The sequence below is a fragment of the Canis aureus genome, chromosome 9 (genome assembly GCF_053574225.1).
Source record: "Canis aureus isolate CA01 chromosome 9, VMU_Caureus_v.1.0, whole genome shotgun sequence".
In the NCBI taxonomy this organism is placed as follows: domain Eukaryota; kingdom Metazoa; phylum Chordata; class Mammalia; order Carnivora; family Canidae; genus Canis; species Canis aureus.
In genome coordinates this window covers 77,342,277-77,362,005 of record NC_135619.1, presented here as the reverse complement: position 1 = coordinate 77,362,005, position 19,729 = coordinate 77,342,277, and the positions used below count along the sequence as shown (strand labels likewise).

Genomic DNA, 19,729 nt, shown 5'->3' with positions numbered 1-19,729 from the left:
TAGGACCCGGAAGGCAAACAACCCTTGTCAGTCCCTCACTAATTCACTGACTCAAGCCAATATCCTGACTTTATATCTACACAAACCCAATGTTTTGTTGTCGAAGTGACACAAGGGCTACATAATTTGGTCACTGTCTGGGTGTTGTATTCTTGGGAGCTCATGCACTTGCAAAATGAAATACATTTCACCTTAGATCAGTTTTCTGTCTACCGAGTAATTAGACCAAAGAACCTAGAAGAAACGAAGGAAAATCTTTCTGCTCCAATGACTGGAAGATCAAACCAATAAATTTGGCAATAATAAAATAACTTATATTTAAATCCATAGACAGGACAAAAATTCTTTTTCCACATGACATGATCTGCTAGAGAGGCAAACCCTTTAAACTCCACAAACTGTTAAAATTAATTATTTCAGGGAAACTCCAGGGTATAAAATCAACATGTGAAATAAAGCTATGTTTCCACACACTAACAACAAATTATCTAAAAGAATCAGAAAGGGAGACAGAACATGAAAGACTCCTAAATCTGGGAAACAAACTAGGGGGTGGTGGAACGAGAGGTGGGTAGGGGGTGGGGGTGACTGGGTGACAGGCACTGAGGTGGGCACTTGACGGGATGAGCACTGGGTTTATTCTTTTTTTGGCAAATTGAACACCAATAAAAAATAAATTTATAAGAAAAAAGAGAAAAAGAAAAGAAAATTAACAAAATATTCCTTTCACACTGGCAAAAAAATAAAATAATTAGTATTAAATATCCATAGGTGGTAACATGCTATATACTAAAAATTACCTAAATTGGCGATGGGTTTCAATAAGACATTGAAAGATGCAAAGCTAATTCTGTTCACATGTTAGAACACTTCATATCGTTACATGATATTAGAGAAATTTGACCTCAAATGTAATGCAATCATGTTTATGAAACTTGTAAAGAATCTAATCTAAGTCTGGAGCTAACTATATACTCAGAGGACATGCAAATAGGGCACTCCCTCCACTGATTAAACCAGCCCATCCCCGACCCTGCAGCTGGGAGAGGAGCCCACACCCCAGCATCCTCAGGGGACCTATTCAGGGATCAGGACAGAACACACACAACTCACCATGGAGTCTGTGCTCCATTGGGTTTCCTTGTTGATATTTTAAAAGGTGATTCATGGAGAACAAGAGACCTTGAATCTGTGAGTGGAAGTGAGTGAGACAAACAGGGGATGGGGGACATTTTCCTGACCAGGATGTCTGTGTCTGCAGGGTCCAGGGTGAGGTGCAGCTGGTGGAGTCTGGGGGAGACCTGGTGAAGCCTGAGGGGTCCCTGAGACTCTCCTGTGTAGCCTCTGGATTCATTTTCAGTAGTTACTGGATAAGCTGGGTCTGCCAGTTTCCAGAGAAAGGGCTGCAGTGGGTCTCAGTAATTAACAAAGATGAAGGTACCACATACCACACAGATGCTGTGAAGGGCCGATTCACCATGTCCAGAGACAATGCCAAGAACACACTGTATCTGCAGTTGAACAGCCTGAGAACTGAGGACACGGCTGTGTATTACTGTGCACACACCGTGAGGGGACCTCAATGTGAGCTCAGACACGAACCTCCCTGTAGAAGGGGGTCGGGACCACTAGGAGGTGCACACTCCTAACTAGTTGTTACTTGAAGGGCCAGGAGCCCTAGTAGCTGTACATCGTGTTGGTGCCACACATTCTTCCTACAACGCTGGGGTTTTGAGAACCATTAGATTCCTGGGATGCCTCCCTCTTTACCACCTGAGGAGCTTTAAGCCAGCACATGCCCCATGGAAGCAGACATCTAAATTTCAGATTTTCCTGTCTCCTGCTCATCTTACTTTACAGAATATTCTGGATCAGCCTCCTTCTTGCCCTCATCACCACAGCTATATGTACCCATGACAACATCCACACCTCTTACATTCAAAAGGAGGTTGATTTTCCACCTGTGGACTTGCAGTTTTTGTTTTCTCAGACCTCTGAGTGATTTCATGGGTGATCACAATGAGTCAATAACTATCTTTCATGTTCCAGGAACAAGACAAGCTCAGAGACTCCTGATCCAGGAGTTAAGATCTCCTCCTTCCCAATGCTGTCATAGCAAAGACAGTGTGTCGAATTCCCTCTGCTTTATATGCTGAAGATCAAGAGGGGACTCTGGAATTTTATGTCAAAATCACCTAAATTTATTTCCCTCCCATCTCTTACCTCAGTTCAATTTACCAACATACAGAATAATACACAGTGCTCATCCCGACAAGTGCCCCCCTCAGTGACCATCACCCACTCACCCCCACCCCCCGCCCTACTCCCCTTCCACCACCCCCAGTTCGTTTCCCAGAGTTAGGAGTCTTTATGTTCTGTCTCCCTTTCTGATATTTCACACACATTTCTTCTCCCTTCACCTATATTCCCTTCACAATTATTTCCCCAAATGAATGAGAACATATGTTTGTCCTTCTCTGATTGACTTACTTCACTCAGCATAATACCCTCCACTTCCATCCACTTGGCGCAAATGGTGGGTATTTGCCGTTTCTAATGGCTGAGTAATATTCCATTATATACATAAGCCACAGCTTCTTTATCCATTCATCTTTCGTTGGACACCGAGGCTCCTTCACAGTTTGGCTATTGTGGACATTGCTGCTATAAACATCGGGGTGCAGGTGTCCCAGCATTTCATTGCATCTGAATCTTTGGGGTAAATCCCCAACAGTGCAATTGCTGGGTCATAGGGCTGGTGTATTTTTAACTCTTTGAGTAACCTCCACACAGTTTTCCAGAGTGGCTGCACCAGTTCACATTCCCACCAACAGTATAAGAGGGTTCTCTTTTCTCCGCAACCTCTCCAACATTTGTTGTTTCCTGCCTTGTTAATTTTCCCCATTCTCACTGGTGTGAGGTGGTATCTCATTGTGGTTTTGATTTGTATTTCCCTGATGGCAAGTGATGCAGAGCATTTACTCATGTGCATGTTGGTCATGTCTATGTCTTCCTCTGTGAGATTTCTGTTCATGTCTTTTGCCCATTTCATGATTGGATTGTTTGTTTCTTTGCTGTTGAGTTTAATAAGTTCTTTATAGATCTTGAAAACTAACCCTTTATCTGATACGTCATTTGCAAATATCTTCTCCCATTCTGTAGGTTGTCTTTTAGTTTTGTTGACTGTATCCTTTGCTGTGCAAAAGCTTCTTATCTTGATGAAGTCCCAATAGTTCATTTTTCTTTTGTTTTCTTGCCTTCGTGGATGTATCTTGCAAGAAGTTACTGTGGCCAAGTTCAAAAAGGGTGTTGCCTGTGTTCTCCTCTAGGATTTTGATGGAATCTTGTCTCACATTTAGATCTTTCATCCATTTTGAGTTTATCTTTGTGTATGGTGAAAGAGAGTGGTCTAGTTTCATTCTTCTTCATGTGGATGTCCAATTTTCCCAGCACCATTTATTGAAGAGACTTTCTTCCAATGTACAGTCTTTCCTCCTTTATCGAATATTAGTTTTGCCACAAAGTTGAAGGTCCACTTCTTGATTCTCTATTCTGTTCAATTGATCTATGTGTCTGTTTTTGTGCCAGTACCGCACTGTCTTGATGAACACAGCTTTGTAGTACAAACTGAAATCTGACATTATGATGCCCCCAGATATGGTTTTCTTTTTTAAAATTTGCCTGGCTATTCGGGGTCTTTTCTGATTCCACACAAATCTTAAAATAATTTGTTCTAACTCTCTGAAGAAAGTCCATGGTATTTTGATAGGGATTGCATTTAACGTGTAAATTGCCCTGGTTAACATGGACATTTTCACAATATTAATTCTGCCAATCCATGAGCATGGAATATTTTTCCATCTCTTTGTGTCTTCCACAATTTATTTCAGAAGTGTTCTATAGTTTTTAGGGTATAGATCCTTTACCTCTTTGGTGAGGTTTATTCCTAGGTATCTTATGCTTTTGGGTGCAATTGTAAATTGGATTGACTCCTTAATTTCTCTTTCTTCAGTCTCATTCTTAGTGTATAGAAATTCCATTGATTTCAGGGCATTGACTTTGTATCCTGCCACGCTACCAAATTGCTGTATGAGTTCTAGCAATCTTGGCGTGGAGGCTTTTGGGTATTCTATGTAGAGTTTCATGTCATCAGCGAAGAGGGAGAGTATGACTTTTTCCTTGCCAATTTGAATGCCTTTAATGTCTTTTTGTTGCCTGATTGCTTAGGCTAGGACTTCAATACTATGTTGAATAGAAGTGGTGAAAGTGGACATCCCTGTCTTGTTCCTGATGTTAGGGGAAAGGCTTCCAGTGCTTCCCCATTAAGAATGATATTTGCTCTGGGCTTTTCGTAGATGGCTTTTAAGATGTCGAGGAAAGTTCCCTCTATCCCTACACTCTGAAGAGTTTTGATCAGGAATTGATGCTGTATTTTGTTAAATGCTTTCTCTGCACCGAATGAGAGGATCATATGTTTCTTGGTTTTTCTCTTGTTGATATGATGAATCACATTGATTGTTTTACGAGTGTTACAACAGCCTTGTGTCCCGGGGATAAATCCTACTTGGTCATGGTGAATAATTTTCTTAATGTGCTGTTGGATCCTATCTGCTAGTATCTTGTTGAGAATTTTTGCATCCAAGTTCATCAGGGATATTGGTCTGTAATTCTCCTTTTTGGTGGGGTCTTTGTCTGGTTTTGGAATTAAGGTGATGCTGGCCTCATAGAACGAATTTGGAAGTACTCCAACTCTTTCTATCTTTCCAAACAGCTTTAGTAGAATAGGTATGATTTCTTCTTTAAATGTTTGATAGAATTCCCCTGGGAAGCCATCTGTCCCTGGACTCTTGTGTCTTGGGAGGTTTTTGATGACTGCTTCAATTTCCTCCCTGGTTATTGGCCTGTTCAGGTTTTCTATTTCTTCCTGTTCCAGTCTTGGTAGTTTGTGGCTTTCCAGGAATGCGTTCATTTCTTCTCGATTGCCTAATTTAGTGGCGTATAGCTGCTCATAATATGTTTTTAAAATCGTTTGTATTTCCTTGGTGTTGGTAGTGATCTCTCCTTTCTCATTCATGATTTTATTAATTTGAGTCTCCTCTATCTTCTTCTTAATAAAGTTGGCTAATGGTTTATCTATCTTATTAATTCTTTCAAAGAACCAACTCCTGGTTCTGTTGATCTGTTCCACAGTTCTTCTGGTCTCGATTTCATTGAGTTCTGCTCGAATATTAATAAATTCTTTTCTTCTTCTGTGCGTGGGGTCCATCTGCTGTTTTTTCTCTAGCTCCTTTATGTGTAAGGTTAGCTTTTGTTTTTGAGTTCTTTCCAGTTTTTGAATGGATGCTTGTATTGCGATGTATTTCCCCCTCAGGACTGCTTTTGCTGCATCCCAAAGTTTTTGAACGGTTGTATCTTCATTCTCATTAGTTTCCATGAATCTTTTTAATTCTTCCTTAATTTCCTGATTGACCCTTTCATCTTTTAGCAGGATGGCCCTTCACCTCCACGGGTTAGAAGTCCTTCCAAACTTCTTTTTGTGATTTAGTTCTAATTTCAAGGCAGTATGGTCTGAGAATATGCAGGGGACAATCGCAATCTTTTGGTATCGGTTCAGACCCAATTTGTGACACAGTATGTGGTCTATTCTGGAGAAAGTTCCATGTGCTCTTGAGAAGAATGTGTATTCAGTTGAGTTTGGATGTAAAGTTCTGTAGATATCTGTGAAATCCATCTGGTCCAGTGTATCATTTAAATCTCTCATCTCTTTGGAGATGTTGTACTTAGAAGACCTATTGAGGGTAGAAAGAGCTAGATTGAAGTCACCAAGTATAAGTGTATTATTATCTAAGTATTTCTTCCCTTTGGTTATTAATTGGTTTAAATATTTAGCAGCTCCCACATTCGGGGCATATATATTGAGGATTGTTAAGTCCTCTTGTTGGATAGATCCTTTAAGTTTGAGATAGTGTCCCTCTTCATCTCTCACTACAGTCTTCAGGGTAAATTTTAGTTTATCTGATATAAGCATGGCTACCCCTGCTTTCTTTTGAGGACCATTTGAATGATAAATGGTTCTCCAACCTTTTATTTTCAGGTTGTAGTTGTCCTTCTGTCTAAAATGAGTCTCCTGTAGACAGCAAATGGATGGGTCCTGCTTTTTTATCCAGTCTGAAACCCTGCGTCTTTTGATGGGGTCATTAAACCCGTTCACGTTCAGAGTTACTATTGAAAGATATGAGTTTAGTGTCATGATGATATCTATTCAGTCCTTGTTTTTGTGGATTGTTGCACTGAAGTTCTTCTTAAAGGGGGATTTTAAGAGTCCCACTTAAAATTCTTGCAGAGCTGGTTTGGAGGTCACAGATTCTTTCAGTTCCTGCCTGTCTTGGAAGGTCTTTATCTCTCCTTCCATTTTGAATGAGAGCCTTGCTGGATAAAGTATTCTTGGTTGCATGTTCTTCTCATTTAGGACCCTGAATATATCCCTCAGCCCTTTCTGGCCTGCCAGGTCTCTGTGGAGAGGTCTGCTGTTACCCTAATATTCCTCCCCATGAAAGTTAGAGATTTCTTGTCTCTTGCTGCTTTAAGGATTTTCTCTTTATCGTTGGAATTTGCAAGCTTAACTCTTAGATGTCGAGGTGTTGAACTTTTTTTATTGATTTTAGGGGGGATCTCTCTATTTCCTGGATCTGAATGCTTGTTTCCCTTCCCAGGTTAGGAAAGTTTTCAGCTATGATTTGTTCAAATACGTATTCTGTCCCTCTGTCCCTTTCAGCGCCCTCGGGAACCCCAATTAAACGTAGGTTTTTCTTCCTCAGGCTGTCGTTTATTTCCCTTAATCTAACCTCATGGTATTTTAATTGTCTGTATCTTTTTTCCTCAGTTTCCCTCTTTGCCATCAACTTGTCTTCTATGTCACTCAATCGTTCTGCCACCTGTTTAACCCTCGTCGTTAGCATTTCTAGTTTGGATTGCATCTCATTCAATTGATTTTTAATTTCTGCTTAATTGGATCTAAATTCTGCAGTCATGAAGTCTCTTGAGTCCTTTATGCTTTTTTCTAGAGCCACCAGTAGCTGTATAATAGTGCTTCTGAATTGGCTTTCTGACATTGAATTGTAATCCAGATTTTGTAACTCTGTGGGAGAGAGTACTGTTTCTGATTCTTTCTCTTTTTTTTAATTTTTTAAATTTATTTATGATAGTCACAGAGAGAGAGAGAGAGAGAGAGAGAGAGAGGCAGAGACACAGGCAGAGGGAGAAGCAGGCTCCATGCACCGGGAGCCCGACGTGGGATTCGATCCCGGGTCTCTAGGACTGCACCCTGGGCCAAAGGCAGGCGCCAAACTGCTGCGCCACCGAGGGATCCTTGATTCTTTCTCTTGAGGTGAGGTTTTCCTTCTAGTCATTTTGTTCAGTGCAGAGTGGCCAAAAACACGTTGTATTGGGAAAAGGAGAAAAAGAGAGAGAGAGAAGGGAAGAAAAGAGAAAAATAAAAAAGGAAAAAGGAAGAAAAAAAGGAAAAAAGAGAAGAAAAAGAAAGAAAAAAGAAAGAAAGTTGAAAAAAACGGGTGGGGGAAGCAATCAGAAATCAAAAAGAAAAAAAAGGAAAAAAATACACGGGGAGTATCTTCTGATTCTGTATACTTTAAGTCCCTTGACTTCCCCTGGAACTTGGTCCCTCTATCTGGTCTTCTGGGGGAGGGGCCTGTTGTGCTGATTTTCAGGTGTTAGCAGTTGGGGGAGCTGCTTTGTCCCCTGCCTGGTGCAGGGTTCAGTGGGGGTTGTTTACCCCGTGAGGCCGTAGGAGGAAAAACCCCAGTGGCTGCTGCATCTCCAGAGCCCTGGATTCAGCTCCCACAGGAAATCCAGAGCTCCTCGTCTCAGGGGCCTGGAGGCTCCAGGGTGGGGCCGGTGATCTGCTCAGCTCGGGACAGGAGTGTCCTTGCTGTCCTGGTCCCTCCAGGCCTCTGCTTGTCCCGGGGGGAGGCTGGATCCTGGACTGTGTCCTGGCAATCTGGGCTCCTGGTCTGCGCTGTTGGATTCACGCTCCTGGCCACGCAGCCGCCTCTGTGGAGCCGCCGCCCAAGCCCCTCCAAGCTGCTCCCAGAGCCGTGCAGCCCCCTCTGCACGGAGCCTCTTCCTCTGCCAGAGCCCCTCCAAGCTGTTCCCGCCCCGCAGCCCCTTCTGCGGAGCCGCCGCCTGAGCCCCGCCGAGCTGCTCCGAGTCCTGCCAAGCCCACTGCAGCCCTTAGGGAGCTCGGCGCACTCTCCCAGGACACAGGTGTCTGTTAGTGTTCCAGGGAGCCTGAGGGCATCCCCGCCCTCCTGGGGTCCTGCTCTAACTCCCTGTGGGCGCCTTTCTGCCCAGGAAGGTTGTTGCAGCTCCTGCTTCTCTGAGACGGAGCTTTCCTGTCCTGGGGACACTCGCTCCAGCCTCAGCCCGGCTCCTCGCAGGGCCCCTCCCCCTTGGAGGCCTTTTGTTTCTTTATTTCTTTTTTCCCCATCTTCCTACCTTGATAGAAGAACAAACTCTTCTCACTGTAGCATTCCAGCTGTTCTCTCTTTAAATCTCAGGCCGAATTCATAGATTTTCAGGATAATTTGAAGGTTATCTAGGCAATCTGGTGGGGACAGGTGATTTGGGACCCTACTCTTCTGCCATCTTGCCCCTCCTCCAGGTTTTCACTTTTGAATGCAGTGGCTGTTGTGGGTTTTTCATAAAATGTGACTAATTCACGGAGGGAAGCTCTTGTGCCTCGACTCTTAAGATATTTTGAAGATCAAAGCATGTTAGACATTTTCAAGAGGTTTTAGGAATCACAGGAAAGAATCATGTACATCCAATCCTTCACTCTTAATACAGGGGCCCCATTTATGATCCGGGCATGTCCAAGAATCCTTATATCCCAGGCATGATTTTCTCTAGGTCGTCCTGTGCTATCCGTCCATGTCCCGTTGGATTCAGAATGCCAGCATTTTTGCATTTATGTGTATCTGAGATATTGTCCATGTGTCCCCTCTTATGGTTTCCATTGCAGGAGTTTGCTGTCAGAGTCGTTCTGCTCTCCTTAAATCAATTTGGGCAATGTGAATGTGTGACAGGCACTGAGGGGGACACTTGATGGGATGAGCACTGGGTGTTGTTCTGTATACGTTGGCAAATTGAACACAAATAAAAAATAAATTTACTATTTTTTTAAAAAAAAGGAGCCATGCACCTCCTAGCAGTGAGATAGGGGCTTCCAGGAAGACACAGATGCTCCCAAAGGACTAGAATGCAGGAATATTATTGGCAGTACTCCATTTCTCTGTGTAGGTGACACAGGTGCAATTTGGGTAGTGCAATCTGCTTGCAGTCTTCCTGATCCATATGATCCATTCAAAGATGGAAATGGGGGTACCCGGGTGGCTCAGCGGTTTAGCGCTGACTTCAGCCCAGTGCCTGATCCAGGAGATCAGGGATCGAGTCCCACCTCAGACTCCATGCATGGACCCTGCTTCTCCCTCTGCCTGTGTCCCTGCATTTCTCTCTCTCTCTCTCTCTCTCTGTCTCTCATGATTAAAAAGATAAAATATTTTAAAAAAGCAAAGATGGAATGGGCTAGATTTTGAGACAGAAGTCCTGTATGTAGCCCGCAGGACCAAGGGGACTCATCTAAGAAAACCAAAATTACGGTTGATCAGACGCACAAATTGAAATTGAATTGAAACTGAAATTTCCTGCAGCATTTGTTATGAAAAATACCTGATAAATCCGTAGAAGACTTCATGGTAGATATTTTTCTTCTCTTAGATGAATGTAAAAAGATTCATGAAAAACTTATTGTGGAAAGGCAACACTACACTGTTAGTTTAGGAGGGATAAGAAAAATAGAAATATAGGCTATACAATGGTAAATATTCCTCCTGAGACCAGTTTATTATATCCCAAACTCTACTTGAATCTTCTCATTCTGCATCAGGTAATCTCATCAAAGTGATTACAGAAGATCACAGAGTTAATCACGGTGGAACACAGTGACTGAGTTATTAGAAATTTACAGATAGAACTGCATTACCTGAAACCCTCTGAAATTCAGCTAAATTATAAATTTTGCTAAATTATGGGATCCCCAATACATGTGGGGTCCACTATTCTAAGGAACCCTGCCACTCTGTCATTCAGGTGTTTCAGAGGGGAAGTCCTGTGGAAAGGAGCACAGGCCCAGAATCTGGGGTTAGACTCACCTGAAAATGTGCACAAGGACACTTAGAAACCCTCTACAATTTAAGGGGTATGTTCACATCACTGTATGGGGAAACATGACACCTACGAACCAAGAGTTATATACAAATACAATTACAAAGTACCACGTGGACACAAAGTTTGAAGTCTGGAATATTACATAATAAAAAAAACAGTATTTTCAAATAAATATGAACATACAAAGGCAGTCATATCTTATCTGGTCACAACAGCTTGACAGAAATGATCCCAAGCTGAGTATATACTGAGATGACATGTATATAAGGGCAACATTCTATAGAATAAAATAGCCCAGACCTGACCCTGCATCTGGGAGAGGAGCCCCAGTCCCAGGAACAATAGGTGACCTATTCAGTGATCAGGACAAAACACAACACAAAAATGGAGTCTGTGCTCAGCTGGGTTTCCCTTGACACTATTTTTAAAATATATTTTTATATATTTTCTATTTGAATCAATTTGCCAACATATAGCATATCACCCAGAGTTCATCACGTCAATGGAAGAATGGGTATTTTTAAGAACTCACAGAAATTCTACCATAATATATATGTTAAATCTTTTTTAAAATGTCTGTATGATTTTGATATTTTCATTTAATGTTGCTAGAAAGACAGAAATTATACCTCAAAAGTTCATAGACATTGGAATGTGGGATAATGAGATTAAATATGTTTGATTTATACATTTTATCTGCACCTGGGAGCAGATATTAATTAACCAAAACCATCATGAGTCCAATGTGGTAACATGGGGGTTGAAATTGAAACCACAGCTGTCTTTCCTAATTCAACCATGGCCACACCTCACTTTCAGCCTGTCCAGACACCCATCATCATATGACATCCCTGTTTGGGGACTTCCTGCACTAATGGAAAAGGCCTGTTAATACTAGGGGCTATTGGATACTCAGAAAGCATGAAAAAGTGTCTACTGGCATTCATCTGAAGCTACTATTCCTCTATAGGGAATAGGTCAGAGCTTGACGATTCATGTTTACCTTGTGCTGTTCCCCTGACTTTCACCACCTGACACCAATAATGGATGTCGTTTCTAATTCAATATTTTTAATGTAATGTCTAGTCGTATATACTATGAATCTCTCGACTTCCCCTGGAGATTTCCTACAACCCAACAATTGCACTATTCGGATTTACTAAAAAGATACAGATGCAGTGAAAGACCATGACACCTACACCCCAATGTTTATATCAGCTAGGTCTATAGTAGCCAAAGTGTGGAAGGAACCTCGGTGTCCATCGAAAGATGAATGGATAATGAAGATGTGGTCTATATATACAATGGAATATTACTCAGCCATTAGAAATGAAGAACACCCACCATTTGCTTCAACGTGAAAGGAACTGGAGGGTATTATGCTGAGTGAAGTAAGTCAGTTGCAGAAGAACAAACATATGGTCTAATTCATTTAGGGAATATAAATAGTAGTGAAAAATAGTAAAGGGGAAAGGAGATAAAATGAATGGGAAATATCAGAAAGGCGAGAGATTATGAAGACTCCTAACTCTGGGAAAGGAACTCTGGGAAGGGGTAGTGGTAAGTGAAGTCGCCGGGGGTAGGGGTGACTGGGTGACGGGCACTGAGGCATCACTTGACCTGATGAGCACTGAGTGTTATACTATATGTTGGCAAAGCACACAGCAATGAAAAATAATTAAGAAATAAAATTTGAAAAACAAAACATACTTCAGATAATGAGGAATAATCCTAACCAAAGAGGAAAGGACCTATAGTAAAAATTCTAAAGTACATATGAAAGACCTTAAAGAAGACAGAAATATATGGAAAACAGTCTATTCTTATGGATTGGAAAATTAAATATTTATATAATGTCTATGCCACCAACAGCAATCTATGCATTCAATATGAACCCTATCAAAACACCACCAACATTTTTCTAGGGAATGGAAGAAGCCTAAAATTTGTAAGTAAACAGAAAAGATTCTGACAAGGCAAAAGAATGTTGAAACAAAAAAGAAATCAGGGCAGCCCAGGTGGCTCAGCGTTTTAACACTGCCTTTTTGTCCAGGGCATGATCCTTGAAACCTGAGAATGAGTCCCATATTAGACACCCTGCATGAAACAGGTTCTTGATACTCGAATCTCCAAAGGGAAGGGAAGCAAAAGTAAAAATGAACTCTATGGACTACACCAAGGAAGGAGCTGTCGTACAGCTGTGGAAACACTCAACATAATTAAAAGGCAACCTAACAAATTACAAAGATAGGGATGCCTGTGTAGCTTCAGCATCTGTCTTTGGCGCAGGGAGTCCTAGAGCTCTAGGATTGAGACCATCATAAGGCTCCCTGTGGGGATCCCACTTCTCCCTCTACCCATCTCTGCATCTCTCTCTCTCTCTGTCTCTCATGAATGAACAAATAACATCTTCCAAAAGAATAAAAACAATGGGAGAAGAGATTTGCAAATCTACCTCCAGATTACAGCAGGTTTCCAAAATCGAAAAATAAATTACCAAACTAAACAACCACAAAGTGAAAACTACAATCAGAAATGGGCGGGAGACATGAAGAGACACCCTGTCCTGATTTGAGTTGTCGACTCTCACTTTGTATTAGGTAGGTCATCCACATGCAATATGAAATTTATTGTCTCCTCTAGGTCTGCCTTATATCAACTGCATGATTAGAACAGACAATGCATCCTGAAGACAAGAGGAAAACACTTTCTGCCCCAGACTGGAGGACCTGCCAGAAAACGTAGCAAGAATACTACTTAAAAAAAAAAAGAAAACTTGGTAACCTGGAAAGGAAATAATGAGTTTTCCTATGACAATATCTTAATTGAGTCAATGAGTAAAAACCTTACATAAAAACTGGAAGAAATAACTCATGAGCTCAGAAAAAAAAATCAGTATATAAAATCAGCAAATAAAATAAAGATATATTCCTACAAAATAACAACAAATTAAATATACAAAATAACAAAATAATCCGATTTACACTGGCACCAAAAATAAATATTTAGGATTAAATTTTACTAATAAATTGAAATTTCTCCCGAAAATGTCCTATATTGATGCGTGTCTTTGGAAATACACGCAGAAACTCAAAAGGAACTGTGCTTAGAACTTCATATAGTCAGAAGGCTATCTACACAAATTGCTATAGAATTGTGGTGCAACACTTGTGCTGGCTTTTTTTTTTTAATTTTATTTTTTTTAATTTATTTATGATAGTCACAGAGAGAGAGAGAGAGAGAGAGAGAGAGAGAGGCAGAGACACAGGCAGAAGCAGGCTCCATGCACCGGGAGCCCCACGTGGGATTCGATCCCGGGTCTCCAGGATCGCGCCCTGGGCCAAAGGCAGGCGCTAAACTGCTGAGCCACCCAGGGATCCCTGGCTTTTAAATACATGAATTTAAGTCTGGAGCTAGTTATATAGTCAGAGGACATGCAAATAGGGACCTCCCTCCACTGATTAAACCAGCCCAGGCCTGACCCTGTGGCCGCGAGAACAGTCCCAGCTTCAGGATCCCCAGGTGACCCTAATCAGTGATCAGGACACAACACAGACAAACCATCATGGAGTCTGTGCTCGGCTGGGTTTTCCATGTCACTATTTTATTTTATTTTTTTTTTCAAAAGATTTTATTTATTTATTCATGAGAGACCCAGAGAGAGAGGCAGAGACACAGGCAGAGGGAGAAGCAGGCTCCATACACCGGGAGCCCGACGTGGGACTCGATCCCGGGTCTCCAGGATCACGCCCTGGGCCGAAGGCGGCACTAAACCGCTGAGCCACCGGGGCTGCCCCCATGTCACTATTTTAAAAGGTAATTCATACAGAACCAGAGACCTTGAGTCTGTGAGAGGAGATGAGTGAGAGAAACTGGGGATGTGGGACAGTTTCCTGATCAGGATGTCTTGTGTCTGCAGGTGTCCAGGGTGAAGTGCAGCTGGTGGAGTCTGGGGGAGACTTGGTGAAGCCTGGGGGGTCCCTGAGACTCTCCTATGTGGCCTCAGGATTCACCTTCAGTAGCAATGAAATGAGCTGGATCCGCCAGGCTACAGGGAAGGGGCTGCAGTGGGTCTCGTGGATTAGGTATGATGGAAGTAGCAGAAGGTACGCAGACGCTGTGAAAGGCCGATTCACCATCTCCAGAGACAACGCCAAGAACACACTGTATCTGCAGATGAACAGCCTGAGAGCTGAGGACACGGCTGTGTATTACTGGGGAGACACAGTGAGGGGACTTCATTATGAACCCAGACACAAACCTCCCTGTAGATGGGGATCAGAACCACCAGGGGGTGCGCACTCCTCACCACTTCTATCTTGAAGTCCCAGAAGCAAGTGCAGAGGCTGGTTCTGGGCAGGTTTCCTGTCAGGGTCACGGCTTCCTATCCAAGGAGCAGTTACCCCCAGGGAGACCCTCTCAACACTTGATTATGTGTTTACCTATTCAGTCTCTTTCTAAGGCACTTAGAATTCAATGATAGCACTTGCACTTACTTGTACTTAACTTTTCCTGAACCGAAATTTTAATCAATAACAAATAACTCCATTCACATCATCTGAATCTTTTCATGAGTCCTAGTGGCACTCACTGTGGATCACAGGACCCCAAGCTAACATGTTGTTTTGCACATCTTGGTATAGAGGAATCCCCAATCAACACAAGAGAAAAGAGACATAATACAAAAATGTTAATAACAGCCTGGGAGTGAGAGAGATTCCCAGTATGACATGGTAGGCAAGTGGACTCAGAGGTCATTCACACACATGCACAATAATGAGAGTATAAACTTTCATCACCTTCACCTTCATGTCTGATGAGAGCCAGGCCGGCCTCTCATCATGTCACAAATGCCTGTATGATGCCAGGGAATGACACTGGCTCTGGGTGTGTGTTGTGGGCCAGTGCTCGGGATGGAGTCCTGCTCCATGAAGGGCTTGTGTGGAGTTAGTGTCCCAACTGCATCAAAAGAGGGAACTCCTGGGTTATTGTTTGATTTCTTTTCCTTTGGGTGGAGGAGAAGAATGAGGAAGGAATTTCTGGGAGCTACCAGTTAATAAAGACTGGATATGGTGTGAGGAATTTCACTAAACCAGGGTAAAACTGGAAGGACAAAAGAGAAACATGGTCATTCTCAGTAGACAAGTGTCTGAATCATATGGAAAGGAGATGAATAATATATGGAAGCAGCACGAAACTTTAAATAATAATACAAATAGGCCAAGATCCTACCCAGGTCTCAGATGGAAGCTGTCCTTTTCCAAGGAACCATCTGGTTCTGAAGGTCATGTGTACTTGGTGTTGTCAGAGACCAGAAGCTTCTACTAGACCGTGATGATCCTAAGGGTGAGGAGCTGGATTAAAGAACCTTCGACCTGCAGGGCAAAACTCATGGATCCTTCAGGTGCTTATGTCAGCTAACTGGTTGTGACCTTTACCATCCCTGTGGTGAAACCTAATGTCCATGTGATGGGGGGAGGAGGTGGAGCCTTAGGGCCCACTAAGGTTAGGAGATGCAGCCTCATGATGGGATCAAGGCACTTATACATCAGGACTGGGAAAGCTCCCGGAACCCTGGCTCCATGTGAGGTGACTGGGAAAGGATGGGGTAGGATGTGGGCGCTCTCCAAACACCACAGCTTCCTGCACCTGGACCTCAGACGACCCAGACACCAGATCTGTGAGAATGAGTGTCTGTTGCTCGATCTTCCCAGCTCATGTATGATGTTCCAACAGGGGACATGGGCTTAAGTAATTTTTTTCTTTATTTAAATTGAATTTACCAACATGCACTATACCCTCAGTGTTCATCACATCACGTAACTCCTTAACTCCCATCACCCAGTTACCCCATTCCCCACCTCTTCCCTTCCAGTGACCCTCATTTTTTCCCCATAGTTAAGTGTGTCTCATGATTTGTCTTCCTCTCTAGTCTTACCCCACTAAGTTTCACTCCTTCCCTTATGGTCTCTTTCAATATCAATGAGACCATATCATTGCCTTTCTTTTTCTTTTACATTTTTTTAAATTTTTATTTATTATTTATGATAGTCACAGAGAGAGAGAGAGAGAGAGAGAGAGAGAGAGGCAGAGACACAGGCAGAGGGAAAAGCAGGCTCCATGCACCGGGAGCCTGATGTGGGATTCGATCCTGTGTCTCCAGGATCACGCCCTGGGCCAAAGGCAGGCGCCAAACCGCTGCGCCACCAAGGGATCCCTATCATTGCCTTTCTTTTTTTTTTTTGCCTTTCTGTTATTGATTTATTTCTCTCATAATAATGACTCCAGTTCCATCCATGTTGACAGAAACATTGTTTCTTGTTATTCTTTATGTCTGATGGCTATGTAATATCCCATTGTATATATAAAGCATATCATTTTTTGTATATTGTTTATTGGAGTGTGATTTGCCAACATATAGCATAATACCCAGTGCTCATCCCATCAAGTGCCCCCCTCAGTGCCTGTCACCCAGTGACCCCCATCCCCCACCCACCTCCCCATCCACTACCCCTTGTTCTTTTCCCAGAGTTAGGGGTCTCTCAACTTGTGTCACCCTCTCTGATATTTCCACTCATTTTCTTTCCATTCTCCTATAATCCCTTTCACTGTTTTTATATTCCCCAAGAATGAGACCATATAATGTTTTTCCTTCTCCAATGGACTTATTTCACTCAGCATAATATCCTCCAGTTCCATCCACGTCAAAGCAATTGGTGGGTATTCGTCGTTTCTAATGGCTGAGTAACATCCCATTGTATACATAGACCACAGCTTCTTTATCCATTCATCTGTCAATAGACACTGAGGCTCCTTGCACTGTTTGGCTGTTGTGGACTTTGCTGCTGTGAACATTGATATGCAAGTGTCCCTTCATTTCACTAAATCTGTGTCTTTGGGGTAAATAGCCTGTAGTGCAATGGCTGGCTCCTGGGGTGGCTCTATTCTCACGTTCTCAGGACATTCCATTATGTTTTCTTAGAGGCTCTACAAGCCTAATTCCCACCAGGAATGAAAGAGGGTTCCATTTTCTCAATATCCTCCTTTATATTTGTTGTTTATGGCCTTTTTACTTTATCCATTCTGAATTGTTTAAGTGGGATCTTAGTGTGGTTTTCATTTGTATTTCCCTGATGACAAGTCATGTGGATCATTTTTGTCCTCTGCCTGTTGGCCATTTGTCGGTCTTCTTTGGAGAAAAGCCTTTTCATGTATTCTCCCCATTTCTTGACTGGATTGATTGTTATGTTGGGTGCTGAATTTGTTAAGGAAATATCTTGTCCTATTCTGTAGGCTGCCTTTTGTTTTGTCACCTGTTGTATTGTTGTACAGATTCTATCTTGATGAAGTCAACAGTTTATTTTTCCCTTTGTTTCCTATGCCTTTTGAGAGGAGCCTTGCTAGGAGCCACTGAAACTGAGGACAAAAAGATGCTACCTGAATTCACCTCTAGGATTTGGATGAATTCCTGTCTCAGATTTCAGTATTTCATTATTTTGAGATTATCCTTGTGTGTTGTGTAGCAGAATGGTCCACTTTCATTCTTATGCAGGTGGCTGTACAATTTTTTTCAGATCCATTTGTTGATGTGTCTTTCTTTCATTAGATATTTTTTTCTTGCTTTTTCAGGAGTAGTTGCCCATAGAGCTGAGGGTCCCTTTCTGTGCCCTCTGCTCTGTTCAATTGACCTATGTGTTGTTTTTGCCAGTACCACGCTATCTTGATGATAAAGACTTTATAATAGAGCTTCTCTGCAAACACTGTTAGGCCCTCCAGTTGTAATTTTGTTTCTGTTGTTGTTGTTGTTGTTTTCCAAAATGATTCTACCTGTTTGGCAACTTAGGATAGAAATTGAAGAAAACACAAGAGATGGAAAACATTCTGTGCTTACAGATTAAAACAACGAATATTGTCAGGGCACCTGTGTTGCTCAGAGGTTGAGTGTCTGCAATTGGCTGGGGTTTTGATCCTGGGGTCCTGGGATGGTGTCCTGCATCAGGCTTTTGGAAGGGAGCCTGTTTCTCCCTCTGCCTCTGTGACTGTCCTGAATAAATAAATAAATCTTTAAAACAAAAACAAAAATATTGGGGATCCCTGGGTGGCTCAGCGGTTTAGTGCCTCCCTTTGACCCAGGGTGCGATCCTGGAGTCCCGGGATTGTGTCCCACGTCGGGCTCCCGGCATGGTCCTGCTTCTCCCTCAGACTGTGTATCTGCCTCCCTCTCTCTCTCTATCATTAATGAATAAATAAAATCTTTAAAAAAACAAAAATAAATTCTGTGAAAATCTCTATGTTGCCCAGAACCTTCTTCATCTGCAAAGCAATCCTTGTGAAAACATCCCGGACATATTTCACAGAGTATGAACATATAATCCTAAGATTTTTATGGCACACACAGAGAAATTAGGGACACATGGATGCACTGTCATGGCCCTGCTGTATTTGTTGTGAGAAGTATCATGTAACCACCCTCATCCAGTGAAGGGTGCATTTCTCACCTGGAACTAGGACTAATCTTTTGCAAACCATAGATATCTGTCAAAAAGTCACAGTGGACACACTGAGCAGGAGAACAATGATACAAGAAAGCTAGAGATACTCAGACACTTTGGAAGTTCAGTTTAAGGATGTTCTGTTATAACGTTTCCAGAAGATGAGGATGTGACGACCCAGTGGGATTTGTCTCTCACCATCACTTTACAGGGTTGTGTTGTACTGATGGCCTTTAGGTGTGTCCCTTGTCACTGGATGAACATTTGGTGCCCCGTGTCCTCATTTCAACCCACCTGCATCTGTGACTCCGCCTCTGGCCATGAGATCAGTTTCCATTTAGGATTTCATCAATGGAACCCCTCAAGGGTCCTACACGACTTATTTGGCCTTTATCATTTTATTTAAATGCAATCATTTTTGTCATGGAATTTGCAACAACCAGGTAACATGACCTGGTTATGTCAATATCTAACAGCTCTACCATCCTATTCCATAGTCTACGTGTGAACTTATATGACAGTGAAGCTATTTCAGGGAAGGTAAGTCCACTCATAGTCAGCAATGCAGGGGAGCAGCTCTGAATGCTCAGAAACAGAGAATAGGTTGGTTGTGATTATTTCATCAACATTTATACAAATAGCAGCTGTCCCCAGACATGAACACTCAGAAAATAGATGTGAGATGATGGAGCAAGGGATGGAGCACACAGTTCCTCTTGCAGTGTACAGCCTTGTACCTGAGCTGGGCTTACATGGATGTCTAAATGCACAGTGAAATTGGAAATGGATTGTTATCATTTGCTGTTGGTGTTGTTTCCTCTCTAGATGCTCACACCCCACCTTGTTGAAGCCTGTCTTGGGGTGTTGTGACTCTTCCTGGCTGCATTGGAGAGCCGTTATGAACATGATCTCCTACCTCTAGCCTGGGATTGAATGTTTGCACCCCGGAGTCTTCAGGGAGCCCTCATACGAGAGCCATCAAGCCCTTTCTG

The 19,729-nt window shown here is 42.5% G+C and overlaps 1 pseudogene across 1 annotated transcript in view; it reads left to right on the top strand.

Moving 5' to 3' along the window:
- The window catches only part of LOC144321316 (immunoglobulin heavy variable 3-74 pseudogene), a 117,595-nt pseudogene that overhangs the window by 91,922 nt on the left and 5,944 nt on the right, over nucleotides 1-19,729 (top strand). The window contains exon 2 of the transcript XR_013387021.1: nucleotides 14,165-14,472. The product of XR_013387021.1 is annotated as an immunoglobulin heavy variable 3-74 pseudogene (transcript). The remainder of the gene's footprint in view (nucleotides 1-14,164; nucleotides 14,473-19,729) is intronic.